This window comes from Trichosurus vulpecula, chromosome 7, assembly GCF_011100635.1.
Source record: "Trichosurus vulpecula isolate mTriVul1 chromosome 7, mTriVul1.pri, whole genome shotgun sequence".
In the NCBI taxonomy this organism is placed as follows: Eukaryota; Metazoa; Chordata; class Mammalia; order Diprotodontia; family Phalangeridae; genus Trichosurus; species Trichosurus vulpecula.
The window spans coordinates 203,328,760-203,340,738 of record NC_050579.1 but is presented as its reverse complement, the minus strand read 5'-3'; the positions used below and the strand labels follow the sequence as shown (position 1 = coordinate 203,340,738).

The window sequence follows — 11,979 nt, the reverse complement described above, 5'->3', positions numbered from 1 at the left end:
TAGGAGAATCAAATTGAAAATAATTGTTCTAGAATAACTTTTTGGTCATTTACTCATTTAGATTTTTGGACAGACTATGAAAGCTTCTTAGTGGATGTAAAAATAGTAAACAAAATTGGATTTAGAGGTAGTATTGTCTAATGGGGAAAAAACCAAATACCATTAGACCTTAAGTTAGAAAGATGTGGTTTTGGGTTCCATCTCTGCCACTTACATGTATAGGTTACTTAAAAAACAAATTGCTGAACCCTAGTTTCCCTAATTGTACAATTGTAATAAAACTTTGTCAGAATTGTTTTGAGGATTCTATGTGATATTATAAATAAAAGTGCTGTATAAATGTTATTTAGGTGGCGGAGCCAAGATGGTGGCTAGAAAGCAGGGACTTGCATAAGCTCCCACCCAGGTTCCTCCAAACACCTATAAAAATGGCTCTGAACAAATTCTAGAACTGCAGAACCCATGAAATAGCAGAGGGAAGCAGGGCTCCAGCTCAGGACAGCCTGGATGGTCACAGGGTAAGGTCTATTGCATGGACCTGGGAGCAGTGGAGAACTGCCCTGATATTCTAGAGTCAGAGGGTAAAGTAGAAGTTGAAAGAATCCACCAATTCCCTCCTGGAAATCCCAAAAAGAAAACTCCTACGAATATTGTCGCCAAATTCCAGAGTTCCCAGGTCAAGGAGAAAATATCGCAAGCAGTCAGAAGGAAACAATTTGAGTATTGTGGAGACATAATTAGAATAATACAAGATCTAGCAGCTTCTACATTAAGGGATCAAAGGGCTTGGAATATGATATTCCGGAGATCAATGGAGCTAGGATTAAAACCAAGAATCACCTACCCAGCAAAACTGAGTATCATGCTCCAATGCAAAATATGGATTTTCAATAAAATAGAGGACTCTCAAGCTTTCTCGGTGAAAAGACCAGACCTGAATAGAAAATTTGACTTTCAAACACAAGACTCAAGAAAAGCATAAAAAGGAAACAAGAAAGAGAAATCATAAGGGACTTACTAAAGTCGAATTGTTATGTTTACATTCCTACATGGGAAGATGATGTGTATAATCCATGAGACCTCAGTATTAGGGTAGCTGCTGAAGGGAATATATATATATATATATAGACAGAGGGCACAGGGTGAGTTGAATATGAAGGAATGATATCTAAAAAAATAAAATAAAATAAAATTAAGGGATGAGAGAGAAATATATCGAGAGAGGGAGAAAGGGAGAGATAGAATGGGGTAAATTTTCTCACATAAAAGTGGCAAGAAAAAGCAATTCATTGGAAGGGAAGAGGGGGCAGGTGACGGGGAATGAGTGAATCTTGCTCTCATCGGAATTCACCTGAGGAGGGAATAACATACGTACTCAATTGGGTATCTTACTCCACAGGAAAGAAGGAGGAAGGAGACAAGAAAGGGGGGACAACAGAAGGGAGGGCAGATAGGGGGAGGATGTAATCAAAAACAAACACTTTCAAAAAGGGACAGGGTCAAGGGAGAAAATTGAATAAAAGGGGATAGGTTAGGAAGGAGCAAAATATAGTTAGTCTTTCACAACATGAGTATTGTGGAAGGGTTTTACATAATGATATGCATATGGCCTATGTGGAATTGCTTGCCTTCTTAGGGAGGGTGGGTTGGGAGGGAAGAGGTGAGAGAATTTGGAACTCAAAGTTTTAAAAACAGATATTCAAAAAAAAACATTTTTGCATGCAACTAGGAAATAAGATATACAGGCAATGGGGCGTAAAAATCTATCTTGCCCTACAAGAAAGTAAGGGAAAAGGGCATGGGTGGGTGTGGGGTGACAGAAGGGAGGTCTGACTGGGGAACAGGGCAACCGGAATATACGCCATCTGGGAGTGGGGGAGGAGGGTAGGAATGGGGAGAAAATTTGTAATTCAAACTCTTGTGAAAATCAATGCTGAAAACTAAAAATATTAAATAAATAAATAATAAAAATGTTATTTTAAAAAAGATATGTAACAGTATTTATCACATTTTATTACTCTCAGTTTGGGGAATTTGAAGCCTTTAGTTTTACAGGATTTCTAACTACTTTTATAATATCCCATACTATACAATGGATTCACCCATTTTTTTTTCTTTTTAATATTTTTGGCCCATTGTTCCTTGAAACAAAACTCCACTTCACTGGAAATTTCTTTCTTGGGGAACAGCAATCTCATCATTACTACTATTGCTTCCAAAAAGGACTTGATGACTAACTGCCCTATGGCTCTATTCTCCACTCCCATGACTCCCTAGACCAAAATTCCCTTCTTTGGCTGCCTTTATGTGTTATCTCTATTGGAATATAATCTCTTTGAGGGCAGGAACTACCTCACTTTTTGTATTTGTGCCAAGTACAGTGCCCAAGACATAGTAGGTATTTAATAAACACTTTCTATTCATTTGTTCGTTTGTTCATTCATTTGTTCATGCACATATGGGTTAGATTAGGTGGCCTCTAAAGTTTTGTCATTCTCTGAGAAGTAATTTTGAGGGCACAGGCACGTGCCTTGCGTTGAACAAAGCTATAGCCACTAAGGGGAGAAGTGTATTAGATGTGCAACAGTCTTTACCAACTTCATAATCTTGCCCAAGGCACATCTAACGACTCACTGCAAGAGTAAGAGCAAGGATCCAAACCAATAAACATTTCTGAAGCACCTATGTGCCACACACTGTACTAAGTGCTGGGGGTACAATTAATAAAAAGAAAGACTGTCCCTGCCCTCAAGTTGCAATATAACAAGGGGAGACACCACATTATGTCTTCTAGTTCTGCCTCACTACTCTTCACCTCTGTCCTTTATTTTTGTCTCTGTCCTTTAAGGACAGGGCCTCATGCCTTCATTTCTGCTTCGCTTTCGCCCATTCTTTAATTAATCTACCAAAGTTCCTTAATGCTAGATCAGGCAATAGAACATGAGCTCCTGGAGGGCGGGTTCTGTTCGTTTTTGTCTTCAGTGCCCATCACATCGCTTATGGCATGGTAGGCTTTTAATATTTGTTCGTTGACTTGAATTGCCCGTTAGACTCTTATATGATTAAAATTCCTTGTTTATTAGGGAAGGGATGTCTGCAGCAAGATGAGGATATTGGTAAGACTTAAACTTCTCAGGTAATCGTTGATGCTAATATTTAGATATTTATAGTCTCAAGTTTTTACTTGACACCAATGACTTAACTATTTTTATTTCCCCTCCAGTCTTTTTTGAAATCATGTATTTCAGTAAATGGGATGTCAAGGAAAGCCTGGGCTTAGGGTGAGAAGGTAAAATTGAATCAATGCTTTGTCTCTATCCAATTATTAATTTTGAATTGGGAGGGACCTTAGAGGCCATCGAGTCAAACCCCATTGTTTTAAAAATCAGGAAACAGGGCCAGTGAGATTAAATGATTTGCTAGTTCACAAGTCAGCGTCTGAGGTGAGATTTGAATTCAGGTTTCCCTTACTGCCAGTCTAGCACTCTAGGTGGCACATTGCTTAAGAGCATTAGAGTGGAAGTAAGGAACACTTGAGTTCAAATCCCACCTCAGATATATATTACCTGTGTAGTCTTGGGCAAGCCACATTGCATCTCTTGGTCTCAGTTTCCTCAAATGTGAAATGGGGATAATTCTAGCACCTACCTCATGGGGTTAGTATGAGGATCAGATGAGATAACATAGGTATAGCCCTACACAAACCTTAAAGCATTGTATCAATGCCAGCTAATCATCCAATAAGCCACCTCGTTTTCCTTGAATCCTAGATCTGCTTCCTACCAGCTCTGCCTCGTAGCAGTTCTAAGACCTCAGGTAAAGTCACTTAATTTCTCTGTAACATAGCTTTCTTCTCTGCAAAATGGGGATAATTATATCCATCCTCTCATAGATGTATTATGGAGTTCAAATTAGATATTGGATGTGGAAGCATTTTCTAGGTGCAAAGCACTTCACATGTGGAAGCTGTTATTATTATCGTTATGGCAACATTCTATTGCCCAGTTTTTTGTTTGATTTTGAAGAGGCTTTTGCCCTCTTGGGAGCATTTCTGAGATTCCTGGTTCTGAAAGAAAGATCTTGATTGTTTTTGAAACTCTTTTCTATGACCGTGAACTATCTATGCCACTTACCCAGAGATTTTTTAAACATAATTTAATGTTTTCTGACTCAACCAACTAAATATTTAATGTGTTTTTTCTAATATGTTATTGTTTTGACTTTTATAGTAATCTGCACAACATCAAAACTGTTTCCAAGTCAATTCTTTAACTTTTGCTGACACGTAACATCTGCAGGGTGATTGTCAATCGTGGCTTGTTGGAGTGGCTGGTTGTGCTACCTGAAGATGGCTTTGTTACTATGTATGCAGATGCAGCCTTGCAAGTTGTATTAAAAATCCTTTTTTGGAGAAAAAAGACTCCATCCTGTCACTGTTTATCCTTCTGACTTTCCTATCCTTCAATGATAGAAACATTTCAAAGCAATGATTGTTTAAAACAATTAACTTGTTTTAAAATTGTCTTTCATCTTTTTGACTTCTGTTCTCATGGACTCCTAATTGTGAAATAGGAGGCTGCATGTGTCCCCTCTGACAGTTTTCACTATGTAGAATTCAATGCAGTAGAAATGGAAGATGGTTATTATAACCTTTTTTTTGCATTTCTATCTCTGAATCTGTACCTGTGACTATATCCATATTTGGATCCATTAGTTTTGGTTCATCATTTATTTCTGCCTATATTCACCTCTCTCTCTGCATATGGGTCTAAGTCTGTTTTTGGACTTGTGATTCATCGGTTGGGAACTTTTAGTGTGAAAACTCTCTTTCCCTGCTGTAAATGTGTAGCTCACTTGTAATTTAGAGCCTTAACACGTCCCCAGGCACACTAGGGGATTATGTTATTTGTTCGTGGTCACACAGCTAATTGTCAGAGACAGAACCTGAACCCTGATCTCCCTGACTCCAAAGCTGACCCTCTATCCACTCTACTGTGCTGCTTCTTATCTGTTTCTCTACAATCTAAAGCTATGTCTCTATCTGCCTTTCATTTATATTTGTGTAATCTTGATCTAAATTATATTGTTGCTATCATATACCATGTTCTCTTGGTTTTGCTTGATTCACTTTGTTATTTCATGCAAAGTCTTTCCATGCTTTCCTAAAATTAACCTGCTTATCATTTCTTATAGCACAGTAGTATTCCATCATAATCCAACTTATTCAGCCTTTCCCCAATTGATGGACATCCTTTTAATTTCCAATTTTTTGCCACCACAAAGAGAGATGCCATAAATATATTAGAGCACACAAGTTCTTTTTCTTTTTTCCTGATCACCTTGGGAAACAGACCTAATTAGTGGAATTGCTGGGTCAAAGGGTATACATAGTTTTTTTTAAACTCTTTGGATATAATTCCAGATTTCTCTCCAGCAAGGTTGGATCAATTCACAGTTCCACCAATGATATATTAGTGTCCCAACTTTTCCACATCCCTTCCAACATTTGTCATTTTCCCCCTCTATCGCTTTAGCCAATCTAATCAGTGTAAGGTGATATCTCAGAGTTGTTTTACCTTGCATTTTTCTGATAAATAATGATTTAAAGCATTTTTTCCTATGACTAAATATAGCTTTGATTTCTTCTTCCAAAAACTTCCTGTTAATATCCTTTAATCATATATCAATTGGGGAATGAGTCATATTCTTAAAAATTTGACAAAGTTCTTCATGTATTTTAGATATGAGGTCTTTATCTGAGAAACTGTCTATACACATTTCTCCCCAGTTGTCTGTTTTCCTTTTATCCTTGGTTACATTGCTGGATGGAAAGCTAATTGAGCTGATTCATAATGACATATATTTTAGACACACAAAGAAGATGGACAATGAGCTATCTCAAACTTGAATAAGAGGAAGAAAATGTTTTGGATTGAATTTTGCAAGCTGTAAGACTTTGAACAACTCCAAGCTTTACCTTGAAAGAAAAGCCCACTTTATTAAAATGAGTATTATTCAGGTGAATGTGGGTGCTGATCATAGTACTTCACAGTCTTTCAAGAATTAAAATTGTGGTTCACTAAAAGAGCAGTGGAGAGGGAAATGGTGAGAATAAATAGGCTGCAGCATATTACCTATGACAAATTATACCTATCTTTATTTCTGTTTTATCTTTCTATCATTCATATCTAGCTCATCTCCATATGTCAGCACTTATGCTTATCTGTCTTTCTATTTCTTTCTCTCTCTCTTTGTCTTTTTCTCATTCTCCTTTCCATCCTTCCTATCTCTCTCCCTACTGCCCCCTCAGCTTCTTTATCTGTAAAATGAGACTTTGATAGCTCCAACTTCACAGTGCTGTTAGGCCCAAATGAGGTAATATGTTAAATGCTTTGTAAACTTTAAAGTACTATGTAAATATTAGCTATTATTATTTATGTTGTTGTTATTATAATATGCTTATTCAAGCCTAAATTGTCTCCTATAATTTTTATTTAGTTTATGCTAAGCATACAACACAAAGATGATCCCACTTCTCTGGAGAATAACTAGGCCTAGGAGGTTGAATTCCACATGTAAGATGAAATTAATAGTTTTCTATTATAATGGCAAACCCTTTAGTTCAAAAGGTTTAATAGGATTCTTCTGCAAATGGAAAACAAAAGGATTCAAACTAGTTACATTATAAGGAACTGAAATAAAATCTAAAACTAAGGCTATTTCTTGACTTTGGCCCAATAACAATTTCATTTGATTATAACTGTACATTTTCTCCTTCATTTAAAACTCTTAGCTCAGTATATTTTCCTCTCAGTAATAAGTATGTGTCAATAACCATCTTGGCTCAGTCAATGCTATTCTCTTTTGCTTGAATGAATGCTTTTGTCCGCATTGCTGCCAACTAAAAATAACTTCTCACTGGCTTGCACATTTTTAGGAAAAGGATGTGCAAAAAATGTTGATGTTTCTATGTTTTTTTTTCCTCTCATCAGTCATTAACCTTCTTTCTTTCTTCCTTTGGAGTCTCATCTTTTTTATCATTGAAATTTTTTATTATTCCATTTTTAATTTATGAAATAAAGTAATATTTTGATAACGGAGTGAAAAAAAAGATGATTGCACAGGAGCCCGCAAATCTATTATGTACAATCTGCTATTTCATTTAAATAAATAATAATCATGTAAATTTCTTTTTTCTTTTTTTTCTTTCTTCTCCCCCCACCCCGGGATGGCTATCGTTAGATACAAGTATGCATGTATATGTAAAATCATTCTATACACACTCTACTTATCAGTTCTTTCTCTTGATGCAGATAGCATCTTTCTTCATAGGCCCTTTGTAGTTAATTTTAGTATTTATAATTATCAAAATGACTTAGTCACTCAAAGTTTTTTTCAGATATGAAGGTTGATTTATTTTTTTAAAAAGTCCCCTTCTATCAAATGTTAGCAGCAAGAATGTTTTTTTTTAAATTATCCAATCACATTTTATAATCAAATTCAGTATGATCCACCACACCTACCAAGAGTATCAATAGCACACAAAACTTCAAATGGTTTATTTAAAACCACTGTTGGTCCCAGATAATTCAAAATAAAAATATGGAGGCAGCAACCAAAACATACACACACAGTTCTTTGAAAGATGTGTTTAAATTTATCACTGAATTAACTGTGGAAATATAATTTGACAAAATACAAGTCACATTCATAGCATAAGGCCCTGTGGTTTTTTTAAAGCAGCAAATGAAAGAACAATATCATAAGCAAAAGACTTTAAAAAATAAAGCATGTAAGTTTTCTGTAAAAATGTTAAAGAATTAATTCTTTCCTTCTACCAAATGGTCGACTCTGACTTTCAAAATATTAGAATAAAGGTTCCTGAAATTCTTAGGAAAAGAAGAATTATCATTCAGTGGCACTAATGGAGAAGTCAGATTATATAATAAGCATGCTGAGCATCACTGTTGGCAAGCACAAAATATGACTGCTCATTTGTTGGAGAAGTAAAGTTTATTACATTTGAAGTTGCCTTGCAACAGAGAGCTGCACCAAGTGGTGTGCCCATCCAAATAGGCTCCCTCTGCTCAGGTGAGAGTAGGACCCAGGAACAAAACCCACTACACCATGAGGCAGACCATGCTCAACCAAGTTTTACAAAAATTCATTTTCCACTGAAGATGGCTTATGAGGCTTTTATGGTTTGAACCAATGGAAAGCAAGATGAGTGAAATTTTGCAATATTTGCTTAGGAACTGTCTAGAAAAGAACAAATGCATAAAGATTAAGAAAGAAAGGATTGATCCTTTCTATATATGCTTACAGTTTGCTTTACTTATGGAAACACCAATCCAGGAATCACTTCAAGCAATTAGGTAAAGAACAGATTAAAATTAAGACTTAAAAGCTGGGACACGCAGACCCTGGCAGCACTGGGCACATAAAACCTGCAAATGCCATCGACTCCTTTTTGTCGCTGATTTGTCATGCCAAGTTATGCAAGGAGAGATGATCCATTGACACTGAAGTTTTCAGCTCTGAAAGAGCCTGGTTGAGGGCCAATACCTTCAGATCACTGAGAAGGGGTGGGGAGAGGATGTGGGAGAAGGCAGGAGGGAACAAATCAAACTGCATTCAAAGTGTACAAACAACAGGATTCTACATCACTACAATGCTGACGTGGATGCCCTTGTTTTTCTCCACCAAATCTCTCAGACTACTTCCTGTAAGGAAAATACCTCCAAGCAGGATATTTAATCAAACATACCAAGATGGAAATTGGCTTACCTATGATTAAAGTGCAATCAATTCTTCAAATGAACACGAGATGCTTTACCCAAAAAGATCTTTTAAATCATTGCTAGCTGAGCTGCTACTAGCCATGTTGGCTGGCTGTGCAAAGTTCTGTGGGTTAAAGAAAGAATTGCCCTGCAAATCAAAGGCAGGCAGTCCTACCATGTTCAGCTGTGTTCCCAATACTGAACTGCCCATCCCTGGTGACCCTTGAGGAGGTACAGACTGATTAAGCCACCGGTTTGATTTCTGTTAAGATAACTGGTTTATGCTAACTTTGGGTTTCTGAGGCCCAAACAGACAGTCCAAAGCAGACAGATTGGTGGGTGTGTAGGAGGTCTGCTATGACATTCCAGCTGAAGCCCTCTGAGTGTGCAGGGTTAGTAAACTATAAGGCATCCCCTGAGTCATCTGGGCCCGAACTACTGAAGAGATGCTGGTTGCACTGGCTGGCAGGCTAAATGCTGGAGTCTAAAAGCCCATATTGGCATTTGGGCCATTTGTAAAACTTCTCTTTGTGTTATCAACTAGTGTGGAAAAAAAATCATGCCCATCTCCATGGACGGGACTGAAGAGAAGCTAGTGGAAGCCAGAATTTTGGGAGTGTTAACAGACAGGCTGGTGAAAGAAGACATGTAGCTATCAAAGTTTCTGACAAGTCCTTAGTCTGATGGGTACCACAGAGGTATGGTCCTGGGGCTTCTGTGGCTGTTGACTTCTCAACTTCTTCAACTTCAACTCTCGGCCTATTCCTGTTTCTTTGCTAACTTTTGCTTCTCTTCAAGTGTCAGTGATGCTCTTTTCTGTGTATTCTGTATCCCATTCTCCTTACTGTCTGGTCCCCCATTGGTTAGAAGGTCTGCTCCAATACTGTTAAAGACCTTGTCCATCTGACTTCCAACATTAGGGATTTTTGTCTCTTCAGATGCATTCATTTCATTGGTGATATCCAAAGATTTCTGCTGTTCTTGTGTTATGTAGAGTTGCTCCATTTGGTTGTATGTTCCACTTCCAATCTATGAAGCATTTCTTTGATGATTGAAGTAAAATAATTGAATTGATTGAAATTAAGATTATTTTCAATACTCAGAGGAATCAGATGAGGCAACACTTCCCAGAAAGCTGCTCCTTAGTGATTCCCAACCTCTTATGAGTAAAAGTACACTTGTAAATGCCTAAAATTCCTATGAGGACCGCAGATTCCCTGGATGGAATTTGGTGCAGAAAGGGTAGAATGTCATCAAGTACAACCACTTACCCATGTATTCCAAAATCTTTCCTAAACACACTAATGAATTTATATGAACAGCAAGGAAAGATGTTTGTAAACATGCATTTTTTATTCTTGATGTCAAAGAATTTTTCATGGATGGATAGTCTATGATGTTTGCAAAGGTTGAAATGATGTTCAGGCAAAGTTCCTGGATTTGAATGAAAGGGGCTTCTGGGCTCTATAAACTATTGGTAGAACACTGTTCTTTATTACATCTGGAGGTGTTTTGGTTAGCAGTAAATCAATTTTTTTGCAGGAAAATTAACAGAATCTGGATAGGCTCCTGCTGCTTAAAGATGGCCAGAGTTCTGGTAGAACTAACTTGACATATTCTTCTTTGGTACAAACCTCAGCAAATTCTGAGGTTAAACAAGATTAATTCTTCGTACTATCACATGCTTGGGTAGTTTGGGCAGAACTTTCAGGAGTCTTTTGAAAAACTATGATTACTGAAGATTATCTCTTTGGAATAAGAAATCAAAACATTATAGCATGACTGCACCAACATCATCAAAGAAGGGGATCTTTGTCATTTGATCTGTATCTGGAGTGACAGTTGGAATTACATTTAAAAGTAATTTTACATGTTCCCAGACTTCCTCAGGTATGTTCTGAGGAGAACTGGATCCTAGATGACTTAGCTGATCCAACTACCTACTGAAGCTCTTATATATGCCATGCTTGTTAACTACAAGACAGGTTTTCCTTTTTACAATACAGCATAAACAACAGCTCCTAAAGAGATATCACTTGCTGTCTCACAGCTCACAGAAAGTATGTATTCAGGAGCCAAATATTCAGGATTTGGTAGGCATAATAAAGGTAAATTTGGATCCCACTCTTTGCAAGGAAACTTAGGCTCTTGTTCAGAAGGGTTCATTTATGGCATACAAAAATCAAAGCCCATTATTTTCTGGGTTCCCATTTTATTCAATATTATATTTTCTGGAGTAAGGTTTCCATGAACCATTTTCACACTACTATGCAAAAATGACAGTCCTTCAGAAATGTCAAGCAGCCCATATTTTGTTTCTACATCATAATGTTTATACTCCTTAATGTGAGGGGACCCTGTGGAAGACAGATTTCTCTAGTTCCAAAGAACATTGGCTAAACTTGAACATACTGGTTCAATACAAAATGCCAGGCAGTTTCTGGATTCTTCTAATGGACACTGGACAGTAAGAAGTTGAGGGTGTCGAAGCTGAATTAACTGTTAGACTCCTAGTTTTAGAGAATTAATGATACTTTTCAGATTTTTTGATATCTGTCAGCCTTTTATCAAAGTTGAAAACAGCCACTTCCTCTTTAGTTGACTTTTTGTGCCATTAAAAATCTTCCAAGCTAGCCCACTGCCACCACTGGCAACACGTCGATCAACACCAAATCCCTGAGTAACAGAATTTCCCATTATCAGACTGGTGACATCAGCTGTTACTTTTGTGATAGGACTCTTGAGTTTATTCAGCACCGACTCCATGGCTGCAATGTTATGCGATTCTATTTACCTGGTCCAGCCCCTGACATCCCACAAGGTGGCAGTGCAAGGGTTCACTCCCTGTCAGACACCACCACATTGTCTCTGTAGCCCCTGCTTCTCCACCACCATCTACTCTGCTTCTATGGCTACCATTGCTGCTGGAGCTCCAGGAGCCCGTAGGGAGGCAGGCCAAAGTTGTTCTTAAAACAGTATTACCATTTACAATATGTACAACATTCTCTTGGTTCTGCTAAAAAAAAATAGATAAAGGGAGTCCTAGGTTATCAGGCACCATGCTTTCTTTGTTGCAATATAAAGTTTTTGTTTTGGATACTCCCCACATCCCTCCAGTGCCCCTAAAAACACACACACACACACACACACACACGTTTGCACATACTCATGCACGTACTCACACACTCAGAAGTTGTTC

General features: G+C 37.5%; 1 pseudogene; it reads right to left on the bottom strand.

Moving 5' to 3' along the window:
* Positions 1-8,832: 8,832 nt before the first annotated feature.
* On the bottom strand, positions 8,833-11,546 carry LOC118858569 (annotated as a pseudogene).
* Between the last annotated feature and the right edge of the window lie 433 nt (positions 11,547-11,979).